Raw genomic sequence first — 18,605 nt, 5'->3', positions numbered from 1 at the left:
CTGCGTTGCTCTGCAATTCTGGCATGTCGCGCATGCGCACACACCTGCCCGCGCAAGGCTTCATGGTCATGGTAGTCTTTCTCGGGGTAAACAAGTTTAAAGTGAGCGTTTTTTTTCGTAAAACCGAAATGTGTCCTCCATAATTTCGGAGGTCTGTAAAGCTTTATGGAAAGCATTGCAGCCAGAGTTCCTTCCCTGCCCTTCAGTCGGCCAATGGGAAGCTATTGCAACGAAGAAGGAAATGCAATGCTACCAGGCGGACCAATCACGGTTGTTACGGTCTGCGTTGCTGCGACGCGCAGTTACATTTTGGGAGAGGCACATCGGGCTACGGCGTAGGGATCCGCGTCGGCTCTGCATAGGGTTTGCGGCGACGCAGTACTTATGGCACCGAGTTAACGCAGAAGTATAAATCAGGCTTAACTAGTGTTTCATGAAGTTGTAACATAACTCCCTGACTTTTGAACCCCCATACCTCAATTAATAAAGCTATATTCCTTCTTAACCACGCGGTCAACCTGATCAGCTACTTTCAGGATGCTCTGAATTTGGACCCCAGGTCCCTCTGCTCATCAGCACTGTGAAGGGTCTTGCACTTAATAATGCACTGTCTCTTTAAATTTGACCTACCAGGGTGAAACACTTCTCATTTGGCTGGGTTAAATTCCGTTTGCCATTTCTTCACCCATATCTGCAACTGATCTATATCCCACTTTATTCTTTGCCAGTCTTTTATACTATCCACATGTAGCCTCCTGGTAGGCCTCAGGCTCGCTCAGCTCGCTTTCATCTAGGGGGAGCAGCCTTCAGCCCCGCCAAACTGGGTAATCGCGTTTGTGTGGATGCAATGTGATGTACCCCACCCTGCCAATTAACAGACAGCACACAATGTACGATTTACAGATTACACTTCATAGATCTTACTGGAACCACGTAATTAATACAGATACAATATAAAAGGAAAGTAAAAGGCGCCAAACTTATCAGAGTTCAACCACTCCGTGCACAACCGCTGGAGCTCAATAACAGAGTCTTCTTTCCACCATTCGATCTCCTCCGAACTCCTCCACCCACTCCTGGGACCAGCCACGGTGGTCGACCAGAGCACACCCAGCATGTTCTTCCTCTTTGGTTCTCCTACTGAAAAACCCTGGGCCTCGGACTCCCTCTTGGGTCTGATCCTCGCCCAGTTTACAGCATCTCTCTCACTGCGTCTCATCTCTCTGTCCCCATCGCACCTTCTGCCCAAAGCTTGTGAAAACAATAGCTTACAGACACACAAGAAAGAATAACATCTATCCCAATTGGTTAGCAAATGAATACAATTCCCGTTATCAGTAATTATAACCCAAACAAGCTGCTACTGTTAACTCAGCAGTTAACATTACAGAGAAGCCATTTTATTATAATATAACAAAGAAGCCATTTTATTAGACTTAGCAAATAACATGAAAGAAGAAACCCCTTACATGCAACACCACCAATCTTTGTATCATCTGTAAACTTACTAGCACATCCAACCACATGAATTGAATTCACTTTGTTACTTACATCCTTCACATACATAGAAACATAGAAACATAGAAAATAGGTGCAGGAGTAGGCCATTCGGCCCTTCGAGCCTGCACCGCCATTCAGTATGATCATGGCTGAACATCCAACTCAGAACCCTGTACCAACCTTCCCTCCATACCCCCTGATCCCTTTAGCCACAAGGGCCATATCTAACTCCCTTTTAAATATAGCCAATGAACTGGCCTTAGCTGTTTCCTGTGGCAGAGAATTCCACAGATTCACCACTCTCTGTGTGAAGAAGTTTTTCCTCATCTCGGTCCTAAAAGGCTTCCCCTTTATCCTCAAACTGTGACACCTAGTTCTGGACTTCCCCAACATTGGGAACAATCTTCCTGCATCTAGCCTGTCCAATCCCTTTAGGATTTTATACATTTCAATAAGATCCCCAGTCAATCTTCTAAATTCCAACGAGTATAAGCCTAGTTGATCCAGTCTTTCATCATATGAAAGTCCTGCCATCCCAGAATAATCTTTACATTACGTCTCCCTCTATATGTTCAAGATTAGATTAGATTAGATTATGAGGACACACAGTCCTCTTTTATTGTCATTTAGTAATGCATGCATTAAGAAGTGATACAACGTTTTTCCAGAATGATATCACAGAAACACATGACAAACCGACTGAAAAACTGACAAAAACCATATAATTATAACATATAGTTACAACAGTGCAAAGCAATACCGTAATTTGATAAGAACAGACCATGGGCACAGTAAAAATCTCAAAGTCTCTCGAAAGTCCCATCATCTCACGCAGACGGTGAACCTCCAGCGCTGCAAACCTGCCGATGAAGCATCCTGGAAGCATCCGACCACAGTCCGACCCCGAGTCCGTCCGAAAACTCCGAGCCTCCGACCAGCTCTCCGACACCGAGCACCGAGCACCATCTCTGCCGAGCACTTCGACCCCAGACCCGGCAACAGGCAATAGGCAAAGCCGATAATTTGGGGCCTTCCTCTCCGGAGATTCTCGATCGCACAGTAGCAGCGGCAGTGAAGCAGGCATTTCAGAAGTCTCTCCAGGTGTTCTTCCGTGCTTCTCACGGCTGTCTCCATCAAATCAGGATTGTGCACAGCCCCCAGTTAACACATACGATATCATTCAGAACGGCCACACGCACTGCATTGCGCCGCCATCTTCTCCTCCCGCCTTAATGTGCAATTATAGTAGGTTATAATAAGTATTATGTACAAAGGGATAGTCAATGTAACATAGAAATACAGTTGTGTTAGCATGAATTAATCAGTCTGATGGCCTGGTGGAAGAAGCCGTCCCGTAGCCTGTTGGTCCTAGCTTTTTTGCTGCGGTACCGTTTCCTGGATGGTAGCAGCTAGAACAGTTTGTAGTTGGGGTGACTCAGGTCTCCAATGATCCTGTGGGTCCTTCTTACACAGCAGTCTTTGTAAATGTCCTGGATAGTGGGAAGTTCACATCTACAGATGTGCTGGGCTGTCCGCACCACTCTCTACAGAGTCCTGCGATAGAGGGAAGTACGGTTCCCATACCAAGCAGTGATGCAGCTAGTCAGGATGCTCTCAGTCGTGCCCTTATAGAAAGTTCTTAGAAATTTAGGGGACAATACCAAACTTCTTAAACCGTCTGAGGTGAAAGAGGCGCAGTTGTGCCTTTTTCACCACATAGCTGGTATGTACAGACCACATGAGATCCTCGGTGATGTTTATGCCGAGGAACTTAAAGCTGTTCACCCGCTCAGCCCCAGATCCATTGATATCAACAGGAGTAAGCCTGTCTCCATTCCTCCTATGGTCCACAAGCAACTCCTTTGTTTTTGCGATGTTGAGGAAGAGGTTGTTTTCTTGACACCACTGTCTCAGGGTGATGACTCCCTCTCTGGAGGCTGCCTCGTGATTATTTGAGATTAGGCCAATCAGTGGCTAATCATCTAGACTGATACATTTTCATCCAGGTCATTTTTATACATTCCAGTACTGATCCCTGTGATCCCTGATCCCTCATATCCATCAAGAATAAGTCCCTTTGACCATCACCCTCCATCTTCTATGGACAGCCGGTTCTGAATTCAAATGGCAAACTCACCATTGATCCTATTCATTTTAATCCTCTGAATGAGCCTCCCATGGGTGACCTTGTCAAAAGCCTTACTAAAATCTATGTAGGCAACATCCTTCTGTCTCATTATATCCATTACCTTGCTCCTACCTGCTTTTACTGGCCTTGACTTACCTTCCTCTGCTTCCCTCCACTTTCTGACCTGATGCTTTGGTTCCCATTCTACTGCCAAACTATTTTAAACTTTCCTGGCCAGGATATTGGTTCCCCTCCAGATTAGGTGCAACCTGTCCCTCTTGTACAGGCAGGTCACCCCTGCCCTAGAAGAGGTTTTGTTGATCCAAGAACCTGAAAGCCTGTCCCCTGCACCAGTTTCTCAGCCGCTCATTCATCTGTACTATCATCTTATTCCTGCCCTAAATAGCATGTGGCACCGTGCTCCCCTCCATCAATGACATCTTTAAGAGGGAGCACCTCAAGAAGTCAACTTGCATCATTAAGGACTTTCCCCATCACCATGCTCTATTCTCACGAATTCTATCTATTGCCCTTTCCTGAACACACTTAACATGTTCCAACCCATCTAAACATTATGACAAACCAAGTCAATGTTAGGGAGGTTAAAATCACCTACTTTGACAACCCTGTTATTCTTACAACTCTCCACAACCTTCATGAGACCATTAGACGTAAGACCAGAATTAGGATATTCAGCCCATTGTGTCTGCTCTGCCATTCCAACATGGCTTAGTTATTATCCCTCTCAACCCCATTCTTCTGCCTTCTCTCCATAACCTTTGACGCCCTGACTAATCAAAAGTATGTCATCCTTCGTTTTAACTATATTGTGCCCAATGACTTGGCCTCCACAGCTGTCTGTGGAAATAAATTTCACGGATTCACCACCCTCTGGCTAAAAAAATTCCTCCTCATCTCTGTTTTACTTGCATATTTGTTCTTCTAATTCCTGTTGACTATTTGGGTGCCTACATTATATTCACTACAATGTGATCATCCCCTTCTTATTTCTCAGCTCCACACAAAAAACCTTACTAAACCATCCTTCAGTAACTTCACTCTGACTCCGACTCTGATTAAGGGGACCATATCCCATTAATCAAAAATGCAGTTCCTGCTCCTCTCTTACCTCTGGCTCTATCCCACCATAAGTAGCTGTATCCCAGAACATTAAATCTGACAGTCTCGTCCCTCCTTTACATTTATTTCCATAATAGCTATAAAATCCCAGTCCTGCATAGCAATCCAAGCCCTAAGTCCATCTGCCTTACCTTTATAGACCTCTTGAATTGAAATAAATCCTATCTAATCCAATGATCTGCGGGACAACTTCACCAGTTTAGAAACCAATCCCAGATGTTTTCAAGGAGGATGTTGTAAAGTCAACTGTGCTGGGAGTCATTTTCACAAGTCCAAGCTCAATACCCAGTTTGATGTTATTTTGTTTGTCTAGAGGCAATTATAAAGTTGATTCCTTCTCAATAAATGATTATTGATTGAAGGCATTGTTAAATGTATTTGATCCATCATTGCAGTCAATAGACAGTGTGGTGCCATTCACATTTAGTAACAGAGATGTTCCTGATAATTGGGCTTGTAGAAAGTTCTCAGTTCTTGATAGAAACCCATCATGAAGGAACTGCAATTGCTTGAAGAAACTCAGTTTGACATCTAATTTTATATAAGAGAGGGTAACTTAATTTAACCTTTTTGCCAAACATTAGCTTGTAGAGACGTTATTTGTTATCAATGAAACATAACAGGAATAGATCTTTTAATGTTTCCATATATTCTTTCATTCACTGGGATTATTGTAACCTAACTCCATAGGTCTTCCATTTCCCTAATACCTTCAGAGAATGAAAATCTATCAGCTTCAGATCTAAAATTAAATTTGAAATATCTTAATGTCAATGACCATTTATGAAAGAAAACTCTAATCCTCGCAGTGCGTAGAACATTTCTAATGTCACTTCTGAAAGGCTTGTTTATAGCTTTCAGGCAACACCTCTTAATCCTGTTATTCTCCTACCAATCAATATACTTTCTCTCTATCTATCTTATCGACTACCTTTAATGTAATTGATACTTTCACAACATTCTAATTTTAAAAACACACTTTAATTTGCATTCCATGCAAGGCAAATAGTGCCTTCCTGGAACTGTTTGCATTTCTTCAGGTATGATCTAACCAAGATTTTGTACACTTGTAACATTACTTATACTGTGCCTCTTGTGTTTTTGTCCATTGCATATACAGCACATTGGCCTGTTTGATAGCTTTATGCTTTTCCATATTTTAATGACCAACTTTTGTATTCTAACTGCAAGATTCAGATATTGGATGGCTCCTGCTTATGACGCTTTGAACGTTTTTATATCAGCCATCAAATTCATCATGGTTGATTGCACCTGATTCAAATGAGTATGCTGGAAAGGATAGGCTACAATTCCTATACAGAATGCTGTGTCAAGTTGGTGACAAAACCCCTCAAGTTTCTTGACACTGAATTCAGCTTTCAGGTTGACTTTCTGATGTATAAAAGGGTTTGCAAAGGTATATTGCAAAGTCTATGAAATTCTAATTTGACTCGTCTACAGCAAAATACGTGTCAGACCTCACCATCTGGGAACCATGGTATTCTCATCACCCTGACGTGGTTAAACGACATGGGCTCAGATATTCACCACATGCAGTTCCAAGCTCTGTGCTATCCTTTACTAACAGATATTTTCAGTATTTAACGTGCACATGTGGAATCCAGTGATTTATGTCTTCCACATTACTGCTGACTGCTTTTTGTTTCTTCATTGTCTGGCTAGGTAGCACCTTTTGATCACATGAAATAATGAATAAATTGTAATGAGGAGAGGAAGATACATAAGAGAATCATTTTCCATAGATGTGTCATGGTCCAGATTGGGGTCCCTTTAAATTTAGCTTGTTTATGTTACGATCCGGACCTTTGACTCCCTGTTTTCCCGTGTTCCTCAACTTTGGTGATTAGAGGCAATTAACACTTGGCTGAACTGGTAGTTTATAATCTCCGCCTTTCAGCCATTCGGTGCAGGAGCGTCTGTAAAGTCACCAAAGGTATGGCATGCCAATGTCATCTGGCAGGAGCAAGCCTAGTCTCTGCCAAAGTGAGCGCCGGTAATTCGCCTTTCCTCACCGGAGCAACCTTGTCAAGTTACCTCGCCAAAGCGAGCCTGCAAAGTTTCCTCAGTAAGGTGGGTCCGTCAGTTAACCCGCCGGAGAGAATCTAGAGCCGCTGTCTACTGTTCCCGGGCCGAGTTGAGAGCTCGGCACTACCCAGAGGTTCCAAGCACCACGTCCTGGATCCAGCGACATCCAAGTACCACGTCCACGTCCTGACTCCGGTGGCATCCAAGCACTAAGTGAAGTCCTGGTCCTGGCAGCATCCAAGCACCAAGTGAAGTCCTGCCCCTGGCGGTTTCCCAGTTCTGAGTCAAGTTCTGGCCCTGGCAGTCTGTGATTCCTGTCCTACCCGCTTGTCTGAATCCCTTCTCTGCCCCTCTCGCCTCTGGCCCTCGTCTGCAGCCCCCGCCTGCACTTCGGTCTAGTTCCATCACCAGAGCTAGATAGGTACTGTCTGGTGTTCATTCATGTTGGTCTTGTCTTGTCTTGTCCTCGCCTCCGTGGGGTAAGTCAGGCCATCTTGCTGTTGTCCCGCGGGGAGTCGTGTCTTGTCTTGTCCTGTCCTCGCCTCTGTGGGGTAAGTCAGGCCGTCTTGCCCTTGCCCCGCAGGGAGTCGTGTCTTGACTTATCTTGTCATTGCCTCCGTGGGGTAAGTCAGGTCGTCTTGCCAATGCCCCGCGGAAGGTCATGAGTCCCGGCCCGATGTCCTGCACCCAAGGAGGGGTCCCGGCTCTCTGTTCTGTGTATGTGTCCAAGATTCCATGTACCTGCTCTCCCGAGACCGAGGCTCTGTTTTCCATGTTCCTCCTCTCCCTAGCCCATGTCATGTCCATGCCTGGTTCTGGGGTCCAAACCTGAGGCAAGACGCAGGTACTGGGTCTTTGCCCAGTCTTGGGCTCAGAGTCCATACCCTAGCCTCTTCATGTCTCCTCTAGTTCTGGGAGCCGATTCCGAGTCCAAGCCCATACCCTTGGTTCCAGCCTAGTCGTAGTCCTGAGTCCTTATCCTGTTCGCTATTCCTGCTTCTGTCTTGCTCTCCTGGTATTGTACAATAAACTAAACGTAAGTAACCTCACAAGATGTGTCTTGCATTTGGGCCCACCCTTGCTCCCAATGCCCCCGCCATTGTGACAGATGTTCTGTCATGTAGGCATGGTTTTGTGATTTGAGATCTTAATGAGAAAACCTTTTATCATTTATTGTTAGGTAGCAAGTTTTGCTGATAATAAAACAAAAGCCAAACAGGAAGCGGGATTGAGGTGGGAGTAATATATATATATATATATGTATGTATGTATATAAAACTTAATTTGCCCTTTAAAGAATATCACAAGATTATTTAAGAGGCATGCTAGTATAAAGCAGATATTTTAAATAACTATGTTACATCACTTCTCATCTTTGGAGGATAATGGATTATCAATAATGCTATTCTAAGTGTGCAATGTGAATGCAAACTAGACCTGCCTAGAATTAATAATCTCAGAATCATTTCAGTTGACGATGTTGACAACATTCATTCCAGAGTTTGTCTAAAATCCTGGGAACCATGCTATGTGAGAACATTTTCCCATATATTCATAATGCACTTGGATTTGTGATTATCCACAGACTGGAAGAAATGCAGCACGGGAGCCATATCTTAGAGGTGATGAAGACAGGTGACAAACCTCAGATCTGCATAATGGAGGTGCAAAGTCTGATTAGCCAGAGGCGGTGGAATTCTACAGAAGCATGATCCAAAAGTGTTCTGGCTCCTAATATAGTAAAACAAAATGTTATTGCAACCATTGTTATTCATGATTCAGAAATTATCTATTGACTGGCCTGTTTAGCTTCTTTCATTACTTTTACTTGAGATCAATACAAGTCTCCATTCTTCTGAGAAGTATTTTCTTTAATTCTCAAAAGTACTTTTGCTTGAAATTGACTTGGCCACCAGCAATTTGTTTTACTATGCACCTTCATGTAACTCTATGGACATAAAATGGATTCTATTTACATTATGTTGGCCTTCAACAACATATGTTTACTTATGTTGGGAAAGCAAGCACTGGTTTAGAGAAAAGCTCCATACCACTTTTGCAATAGGCAGCAAGCATTCGTATACTTTATTCTACGTAATGCTTGGACATGTTTTATAGAATTGACTTTGCATACACAATTGCAGAAAAAGGACTTTTGTCCTAGGATCTCGAGGGAGATTACAGAGATGCTGATAGGGTGCAAATTAGGAGAAAGAAGCAATGATAGTTGGGGTGAATGTGGAGATTCGGATAAGGAGTAGAGGAGGTCATCAATTAACATGAGATTCTACATATGCTGGAAATCCAAAGCAACACACACAAAATGCTGGAGGAAGTCAGCAGGTCAGACAACATCTAGGAAAATGAAAAAAAAACAGCCGATGGAAAGTAAGTGGGAAAGACACCAGAATAAAAAGGTGGTGGGAAGGGAAAGAGGACAAGCTAGAAGGTGTAGATGAAGTCAAATGGGTAGGAAATGCAAAGGACTGGAAAAGGAGAAGTCTGTTAGGCGAGAAGAGTGACATGGGGAAAAGGAAATTTAATGGCAGAGTTGAAGTTGGAGGCAAAGTTACTGAAACTGACAAGCTTAGCATAAATGCATGAAGCAGTATTGATGCAGTCATCAATGTAGCATAGAAAGAATTGAAGAGCATTACCAGGGAAGGCCTAGAAAATGGACTGTTCTACATAGCCAATGAAAAGGTATGCATATCTGGTCCTATGTGGGTGCCCATAGCTACCCCTTGAGTTTGAAGGAAGTGAGAGGGGCCGAAGGAGAATTTTTGAGGTTGAGGACCATTTCTACTGTTCGGAGAAGGGGAATTGGTTCGGTTGTTTGTTTGTTGAGAAAGAATCAGAGAGATTCAAGATCTTTTCGTTCTCGTTGGGTTTAGAAGTGTATAGGGAGTGGATATCCATGGTGAAAATGAGACACTCAGGGCAAGGGAATTGAAAGTTGTTTAGAAGATCGGGAGTGTGTGAATTGTCACAGATGTAGGTGGGAAAGGACTGAACCAGGGGGATAAAATGGAATCGAGGTATGTAGACACAGGTTGAGTGGGGTAGGAGCAGGCAGAGACAATGGGCCTACCCAACAGTCAGGTTTGTGGATCTTGGGTAAGAGGTAGAAACAAGCAGTGCCGGGTCAGGGAACTAAGTGTTTGGTGGGAAGCGATGGGAGATCTTCAGATTTGATGATGCTGATGGTGAGAGACAGCGGCCTGATGATCCAGAGTAGGGTTCTTTACAAGGGGTATGTATGAGGTAGTGTCTGAGAGTTGCCGCCTGGCCTCAGCAAAGTGGAAGTCAGTCGACCACACTCCAACAGTGTCCTTCTTGTCCGTGGGTTTGATGGTAAGGTTTGAATTGGTGCAGAGAGAGTGGTGGCGTAGAGTGTGTTTAAACGGGGTGATGTTTGAGGAAGAGAGAGGAGGGGGAGGGTTGTGGTGTTCAGGGAAGGTGGTGGGTGATAGGAAGATGAAAGCTTTGAGGACCTGAGGTCTGAGAGACCCAGGATTGGAGAATGGTTTAATAGATACTAAGTTTGTGGAATGGAAGATTGGAGGAGCATGGAGGAACCAGTTTTTGATCCAGAACAGAAATATCCAGGCATCCTGTGGAAAGAGACTAGGATGTGGGAGGTGATCAATGACAAAGAAGGATATTAGAAAGAGTTGAGGAGGTCAGTGTAAGAAAACAGCTCAGGCCAAACAGACAAACCTAAGAGCTCTAAGAGGCATTGAACTGGCAAAGACAGATTATTAGTAGTGGTGGAGCCCCTGGGAAGGGGCTATGTTCTCTGGATGAGAACATAAAACAGGATCTAAACATAAAGAAAGTCAATCATCTCTCCAGCAGCACAGGAAAGAATAAGGACTCTATCAGGCCTCAAGACTTGAAGCATTCATAATCTACATACTGTATGTACAGGTATCGGGAAAAATTGAGCAGATGATACTGCTACTGTCTGCTACACTGATTCACATCACTGCATTTGCTGAGCATCTTATCTGTATTACATACAATGAGAAGAAGGCACTAATTTAATGAATTATATTGCGTGTACACTATATATCAACTTATGTGTCAAGATTGAGTTTTAGATTTAAAATATTCTCGCATGTTATGTGACGCGAAGGAGCTGTAGGTCATTTCGATGGCGCTGCTGAAGTTGGATAACAGCTTACTGGTGGGCCATGAGGCAAGAAATGTGAATAAATATTTTATTAATAATACTTTTTCTATGGTAAATTGTGGTAAACTATCACCGCAGACAAAGAAGAGGCGAGAGGAGGTGAGGCTGACTCAGTGGTCAAGGCATGTGGGTGCAATGCAAAGCTGGAAAGTAGCATGTTCGAGGAGAAGTTGTCAGAGCAAAGTCGGGTCATGATCGATAGGAGGTCAGAGATGGAGTCAGAGCGAGCGAATCAGAAAAGAGCTGAAGTGGAGCCAGTCCACCTAAACTGGGAGTGAGGTTGGATCGATCTAAGTCCTGAGCCGATTCAGAAAGGTCAATTACAGGCCGACCCACAAGGTACTGCTGTGGTGGGGCACAACCCGGTGTTTGGACGATTCAATTGCCAGCCCAGAAAGACTGAAAAAGCAAGGCGTCAGGGCTGGAGAAGAGGATCAGGCGATTCTGCTTGCACTTCCGCAATATATACTCCTCTCTACGCGGAGCGAAGGCTGTAGACAGCTCTGGCTGCTATGCACTTCATGTCTGCAGGCTCCAAGACAAATTGCCCTGCTGTGTGATGAACTGCTCTGGCTGCTCTGGGCTCCAGGTCAATGGACTCCATTTGGTTCTGAATGCTGTTGCTGGCTTTTATCATTTGCATTATTCACGTTTTTTCTCTCTCTGTGCTTTGGGTGTTGGTCTTTTTTTTAAATTGGGTTATTTTGTGTTTCTTGCTTTGCGGCTGCCTGTAAGCGGACAAATCACAAGGCTGTATAATTTATACATACTTTGACAGTAGATGTACTTGGAACTTGGATTTTTATTCTCCTTTAATGATAATGCACAATTGGCCAAATTTCAATATCTTAAAATTTAGTACTAAGACCAAATGGTTCAGCTGATAAGTTGATTATAATCACACTGCTGCTGTTCTTGCCCTGATGTTCAACTGCATTGAAACAGTGTAGTAAACTGAGTGTGAAATAATACCACCCAACCCATCATTTTGGCAGAAAATATTTAGAAATTCTGGCCTGGGTCTGAAAGTTGAGCAGCATCTTGATAAAACTTTTCTTTCCAATTGCTGTATGCACAGATAATACCTGAGCCACATTTGAAATCTGACACAAGACAACGTGGCAAGAAGAAGAAACTATGAAAGATTATTTTTTTACTTTTGAAAAGATTCCTATAGGGCTAGAACAATCAGGTGACCTTTGACACTGGAGTGTTGATGGCTCTTGGGATCATAAGACCATAAGACATAGTAGCAGAATTAGGCCATTCAGCCCATCAAGTCTGCTCCACCATTCCATCATGGCTGATCCCAGATCCCTTTCAACCCCATACACCTGCCTTCTCACCATAACCTTTGATGCCCTGACCAATCAGGAAACTATCAATTTCCACTTTAAATATGTCCATGGACTTGGCCTTCCCAGCTGTCTGTGGCAGAGCATTCCACAGATTCATGACAATCTGGCTAAAACAATTCCTCTTTACCTCTGTTCCAGAGGGTTGCCCCTTCATTTTCAGGGAGTGTTATCTAGTTCTGCACACCCTTACCGTAGGAAGCATCCTCTCCACATCTACTCTATCTAGTCTTTTCAACATTCGGTAGGTTTTAATGAGATCCCCCTGCATTCTTCTAACTTCCAATGAGTACGGCCCAAGGCTGCTAAACACTCCTCAAGTAATAACCTTTTTCATTCCCTCCTCTGACTCTCTCCAATGACAACACATATTTTTTGAGATATGGGGCCCAAAACTGTTGACAATACACCAAGTGCTGCCTGACTAGTGTCTTAAAAAGCTTCAGCATTATCTCCTTGTTTTTATATTCTATTCCCCTTAAAATGAATGTTAATATTGCATTTGCTGTCTCCACCACAGACTCAACCTGTAAATTAACCTTCTGGGAGTCTTGCATGAGAACTCTGCACCTCTGATGTTTGAACCTTCTCTCCATTTAGATAATAGTTTACACTTTTATTCCTTTTACCAAAATACATTATCATATATTTTCCATCACTGTCATGGTCCCTTCTGGCAATCCCCCACCTTGCCATTTGCCTCAAGATTTGGGCCTCGATCATCTCATTTACATTCCAATCATTCCCAGATACCACTAACTACACCCACCTGCTTCCCATCAAACGGCAGGATAAAAACCCTGTGACCACAGCAAGAAGCCGCCAGTTCGTTGGTTGATTCTTGTGAGAGTAAACCTTGTTTCCTATTCCTGCGAAGTGTTAGTTCTAAGCTTTGCCTCGTCTCCTGGATATCGGCTCCCCGTTCGCGGTGGTGCTACGCCTAACGACTCTGCCTCAGCATCTGTGTCCTGCACTTGGGTTCGTCCCCAGCCACATCCTTGCAACAATCACTGTATTCCATCTGCCACTTTTTTTGCCCATTTTTCCAATTTGTTTAAGTTCTACTGCAATCACACTGCTTCCTGAGCACTACATACTCCTCCACCTGTCTTCGTATCATCTGCAAACTTTGCCACAAAGCCATCAATTTCATCATCTAAAACACTGACAAACAATGTGAAAAGTATTGGTCCCAATACTGACCCCTGAGGAACACCACTAGTCACTAGCAACCAACCAGAAAAGGCCCCCTTTATTCCCACTCACTGCATCCTGCCTGTCAGCCATTCTTCTATCCAAGCCAGTACCTTCTGTGTGTCACAATAGGATTTTATCTTGTTAAGCAGCCTCATGTGTTGCACCTTATCAAATGCCTTCTGAAAATCTAAATAAATGACATCCACTGCCTTTCCTTTATCCACCCTGCTTGCTACCTCCGTCAAGAACTCTAAGAGATTTGTCAGGCAAGATTTCCCTTTACAGAAACCATGCTGACTTTGGCTTATTTTATCATTAGTCTCCAAGGACCCCAAAACCTCCTCCTTAATAATAGCCTCCAACACTTTCCCATCCACTGACATTCGGCTAACTGGCCTATAATTTCCTTTCTTTTGCCCTCCTCCCTTCTTAAAGAGTGAAGTGATATTTGCAATTTTCCAATCCTCCAGAACCATTCCAGAATCAAGCAATTCATAACCAATGCATCTACTATCTTTTCAGCAACCTCTTTCAGAATTCTGGGATGTAGTCCATCTAATCCAGATGACTTATCCACCATAAGACCTTTGAGTCTGCCCTGCACGTATTCCTTTGTAATAGCAATGGCATTCATTCCATCTGCCTGACATTCTTGGACCTGTGGTGCACTGCTAATGTCTTCCACAGTGAAGATTGATGCAAAGTACTTACTTAGTTCATTCATCATTTTTTCCCCCATTACTACCACACCAGCATCATTTTCCAATGGTCCAATATTAACTCTCACCTCCCTTTTACTCTTTATATAACTGAAAAAAACTTCTAGTATTCTGCTTTATATTATTGGCTAGTTTGCCTTCATATTTTATCTTTTCCTTTCTTATAGCTTTTTAATCGCTTTTGTTGGATTTTAAAAACTTCCCAATCATCCAACTTCCCATTCACTTTTGCTACATTATATGTCCTTTTTCTTGGCTTTTATGCAGTTCTTAACTTCCCTTCACAGCCGCAGTTGCCTTCCCCTGCCATTTGAGAACAACTTCTTCTGTGGGACATAACTATCCTGTGCCTTGAGAATTATTCCCAGAAACTTCAGTCACTTCTGCTCTGTTGTCAACCCCGCCAGTATCCCCTTCCAATCCACCAGGGCAAGCTCCTCTCTCATGCCCCTGGAATTCCATTGCAATACTAATACATCTGACTTAAGCTTCTTCCTCTCAAATTTCAGTATGAATTCAATCATATTATGATCGCTGTCACCTTAGGATTTCTTTACCTTAAGCTCCCTAATAAAATCTGGATCATTACAGAACACGCAGTGTAAGATAGCCTTTTCTTGAGTAAGGTCAAGCACAAGCTGCTTTAAGAAGTCATCTCATAAGCAGTAAACAAATTCCCTCTCTTGTGATCTGAAACAAACCTGATTTTGCCAATCCCCTTGCATATTGAAGTCCCCCATTACAATTGTGACATTACCCTTATTACATGCCTTTTTCAACTTCCTTTGCAATTTCACCCCACTTCTTGGCTACTATTTGGAGGCCTATATATGATTCCCATAATGTATTTTTTGCCCTTGCAGTTTCTTAACTCCACCCACAAAGATTCAACATTCTCCAACTCTATGTCACCTCTTTCTAAACATGTAATTCCATCTTTTACCAACAGAGCCACACCACCACCTATGCCTTTCTGCCTGTCCTTTCAATACAGTGATAACTTTGATATTAAGCTCCTAATCATGACCTTCCTTCAGCCATGACTCAGTAATGCCCACAAAGTCATACAGACCAAGCTCTAATTGTGCCACAAGTTTAGCCAATTACTATCTGCATTTAAATACAAGACTTTTATTCTGCATTCTTTACCCTTTTGAACTTTGCCTCTGTGGTACTATTTAACTCTTTGCACTGTCTGCAGTTGTACCCAACCATTGACTTATCCTTGCTTACATTCATATTACACCTGTAATATGCTGTAAAATTTCACTGCTAATGTAATAGTTTCTCTGTAGCAGCAATGTTTGGGTTATGACTAGAGATAATGGGATTTGAAATGCTGGGGCTAGCTAATGAGAGAAACGTTGTTCTTTCCTTTGAGTCTGGAGGAGAGATTTTCGTGGCCTTTTGCCGGGCAGATATGAAGAGAGAAGATGCAAATGGAGAGAGTTGATAGACCGTCGGATGGAGTGGACTTGGAGTGAGGGTCCGAAGGCTAATAACAATCGGAGGAGGTCAATAGTGGGCGAATGGCATATCAGTGAGCTCCAACGTTTGAGCATTAGACTGCTTCATGAAAGTGGGCCCTTTTTCTTCTTTTTGTTTCCTTTGCTAACCAAATAGTCAAATTAAGAATTATAAAGCTCAACGGTTTAATCGCATATTGTGTATTGTTTGTTATTTCAGGGTACTGATTTGTCACAGGGGACTCATCGCTCAGCATCTACCCAAATGAGATTTCTTAAGTTTGGCCGAGCCGAAGGCTATCTCCCCTTATATTAAGCTGCTAACCGAAGCAAGAGTTACACACCGAACATCTGCTTTAAACTTGCTGGCTCATCCTCAGTTCTATCAGACTGGTTCCCATCCACCAACCCCGCCCCCCCCCCACCGCCACATTAGTTTAAACTACTCCCATCAGCTCTATCAAACATTCCTGCAAGAATATTGGTCCCCTTCAGATTCAAGTGTAACACGGCCCTTTTGTACAGGTCTCACCTGCCCCAGAAAGGGTCCCAATGATCCAGAAATCTGAATTCCTGCCCCGTGCTCCAATTCTTCAGCCACACATTTATCTGTCACCTTATTCTAGTCCTATCACTATCATGTGGCACAGGCAGCAATCTGGAGATTATTACCCTTGAGTACTACTTCTCAAACTCCCTGTATTCTGTTTTCAGGACCACATTTCTGGCTGCTCGCCCTCCCTTTTCAGGATATTGTGGACGCATTCAGAAACCTGGTGGACTTTGGCACCTGGAAGGCAAGCTACCATTTGTGTTTCTTTTTTGTGTTCACAGAATTGTCTATTTCTGCCCTAACTATAGAGTCCCCTATTACTGCTGCCATCCTCTTCAGTTCCCTACCTTTCTGAATCACAGGGCCAGACTCAATGCCGGAGGCAGGGCCTTTGTTACTCCTCCTAGGTAGGTTGTCCCTCCCCACCCCACCCCCCAAAATAATCAAAATAGAGTACCTTAATGTTAAGGGGGATGGCCACAGGGGTGCTTTCCACTATCTGATGTTCTCCCTTCCCTCTCTTGTCAGTCACCCATTTATCTGTCTCCTGTAGCCCTGGGATGACTACCTCCCTGTAGCTCCTGTCTAACACCTCCTCACTTTCCCAGACAAGCCGAAGGTCATTGAGCTCCAGCTCCAGTTCCCCAACACGGTCTCTACGGAGCTTCATCTTGATGCATTTGGTGCACATGCGATCATTGGGGAAGGTGGCAGTCTCTCGGAAATCCGACATCTGACTCCCAGAGCAGAATACTGGCCCTACAGACATACCCCCTATACTTTCAAGATTTAAATAAGAAAAAGAAATAAGAAATAAACTTACCTGCTTACCTCGCATCCACTTGTTCTTGCCAAAGCCTGTTGAGCCGAAGCCTTACCACTCTGACTCGGACCACTCTGATGATGACCGTTCTGCTAGACAATACCTCTTATTTATGGAGACTGGGTTTTTCAACCACCATTTTGGACCTGCACGGGAACACCTCTACTGCACCTGTGTCGCTGTCCATCAACTTTTTCTGACTGGAGTTTTGAAGAATGGGAGTGGGAAAAACTCATTGAAATCTATTGAATAGTTTGAACTGTGGCCGAACAGTGAATGGGAGTATGAGAATAAGGGGTGACTTCACATAGTTCCACGATTGAAGATTAAAAGTGCAGCACTTCACAACAGTTTACGGATTTCAAACTGCAGCCAATCAGTGTATGAAATTCATTAGCAAGCTAAATAAATATAAGGCAGGGGCATGTGGAGCTGCCATTGTTGGAGTGGGCCAGTGTTAGAGTGCAGAGGCTTTGGCTTTGGCTCATCAGGCTTAGGCAAGATCAGGCTTGGGTGAGGTAAGTATCTGTTAAGTATCTTGTTTCTCTTTATTCTTCATCCCTCTTCTGTTAGGGCAAAGTTAGAGCATTGAGAATAACTCCTGGGGCAGTGTTATGTTCTTACTGTAAGATATGGGAAGTCTGGGAAACCTATAGCCTTCCAGATAACCACATCAACACCAGGTGCACCGAGCTGCAGCTCCTCAGAAAACGTGTTAAGGAACTAGAGCTGCAGCTCAATGACCTTCGGCTCATACAAGAGAGCTACGGGGGAGTGGGGGGGACAGTCGGGGTCACACCTGGGTTGCAGAAGGCTGGAAAATGGATGACTGTCAGGAGAAGGAAATGGGCAGCCAGTGCAGAATACCCCCTGTGTCCATTCCCCTCAGAAAGAAGTATATTGTTTTAAATACTATTGAGGGGGACAACCTAGGCAACCACAGTGACTGGGTCTCTGGCACTGAGTCTGTTGATGAGGCTCAGAAGAGAAGAGAGGTGAAGAGGACCGCATTAGTGATAGGAGATTCCATAGTTAGAGGAATAGAGATGAGATTCTGTGAGTGTGATAGAGACACCCGGATGATATGTTTCACCCCAGGTGCCAGGGTCAGGGATGTTTTGGATTGGGTCCATGATATTTTAAAGGGTGAGCAGCCAATGACAAAGGCGAGGAGGTCTTAAAGAGCGATTTTCAAGTGCTCGGTAAAAAGCTGAAAAGTAGGACCACCAGCGTAGTAATCTCTGGAAAGCTGACTGTGCCACATGCCAGTGAGGGTCAGAATAGGAGCATTTGGTAGATAAATGCTTCTCTCAGGCACTGGTGCAGGCAGGCAGGGGTTCAGATTTCTGTATCATTGGGATCTCTTCTGGGGAAGGCATGACGTCTACAAAAGGGATGGGTTACATGTGAACCTGAGGGGAACCAATATCCTTTTGGGCAGGTTTTCTAGAGCTGTTTGAGAGGGTTTAAATTAATTTGGCAA

Source organism: Mobula hypostoma, chromosome 10, assembly GCF_963921235.1.
Source record: "Mobula hypostoma chromosome 10, sMobHyp1.1, whole genome shotgun sequence".
Lineage (NCBI taxonomy): Eukaryota > Metazoa > Chordata > Chondrichthyes > Myliobatiformes > Myliobatidae > Mobula > Mobula hypostoma.
The sequence above is the reverse complement of the archived record's forward strand: the minus strand, read 5'-3'. Positions refer to the sequence as shown.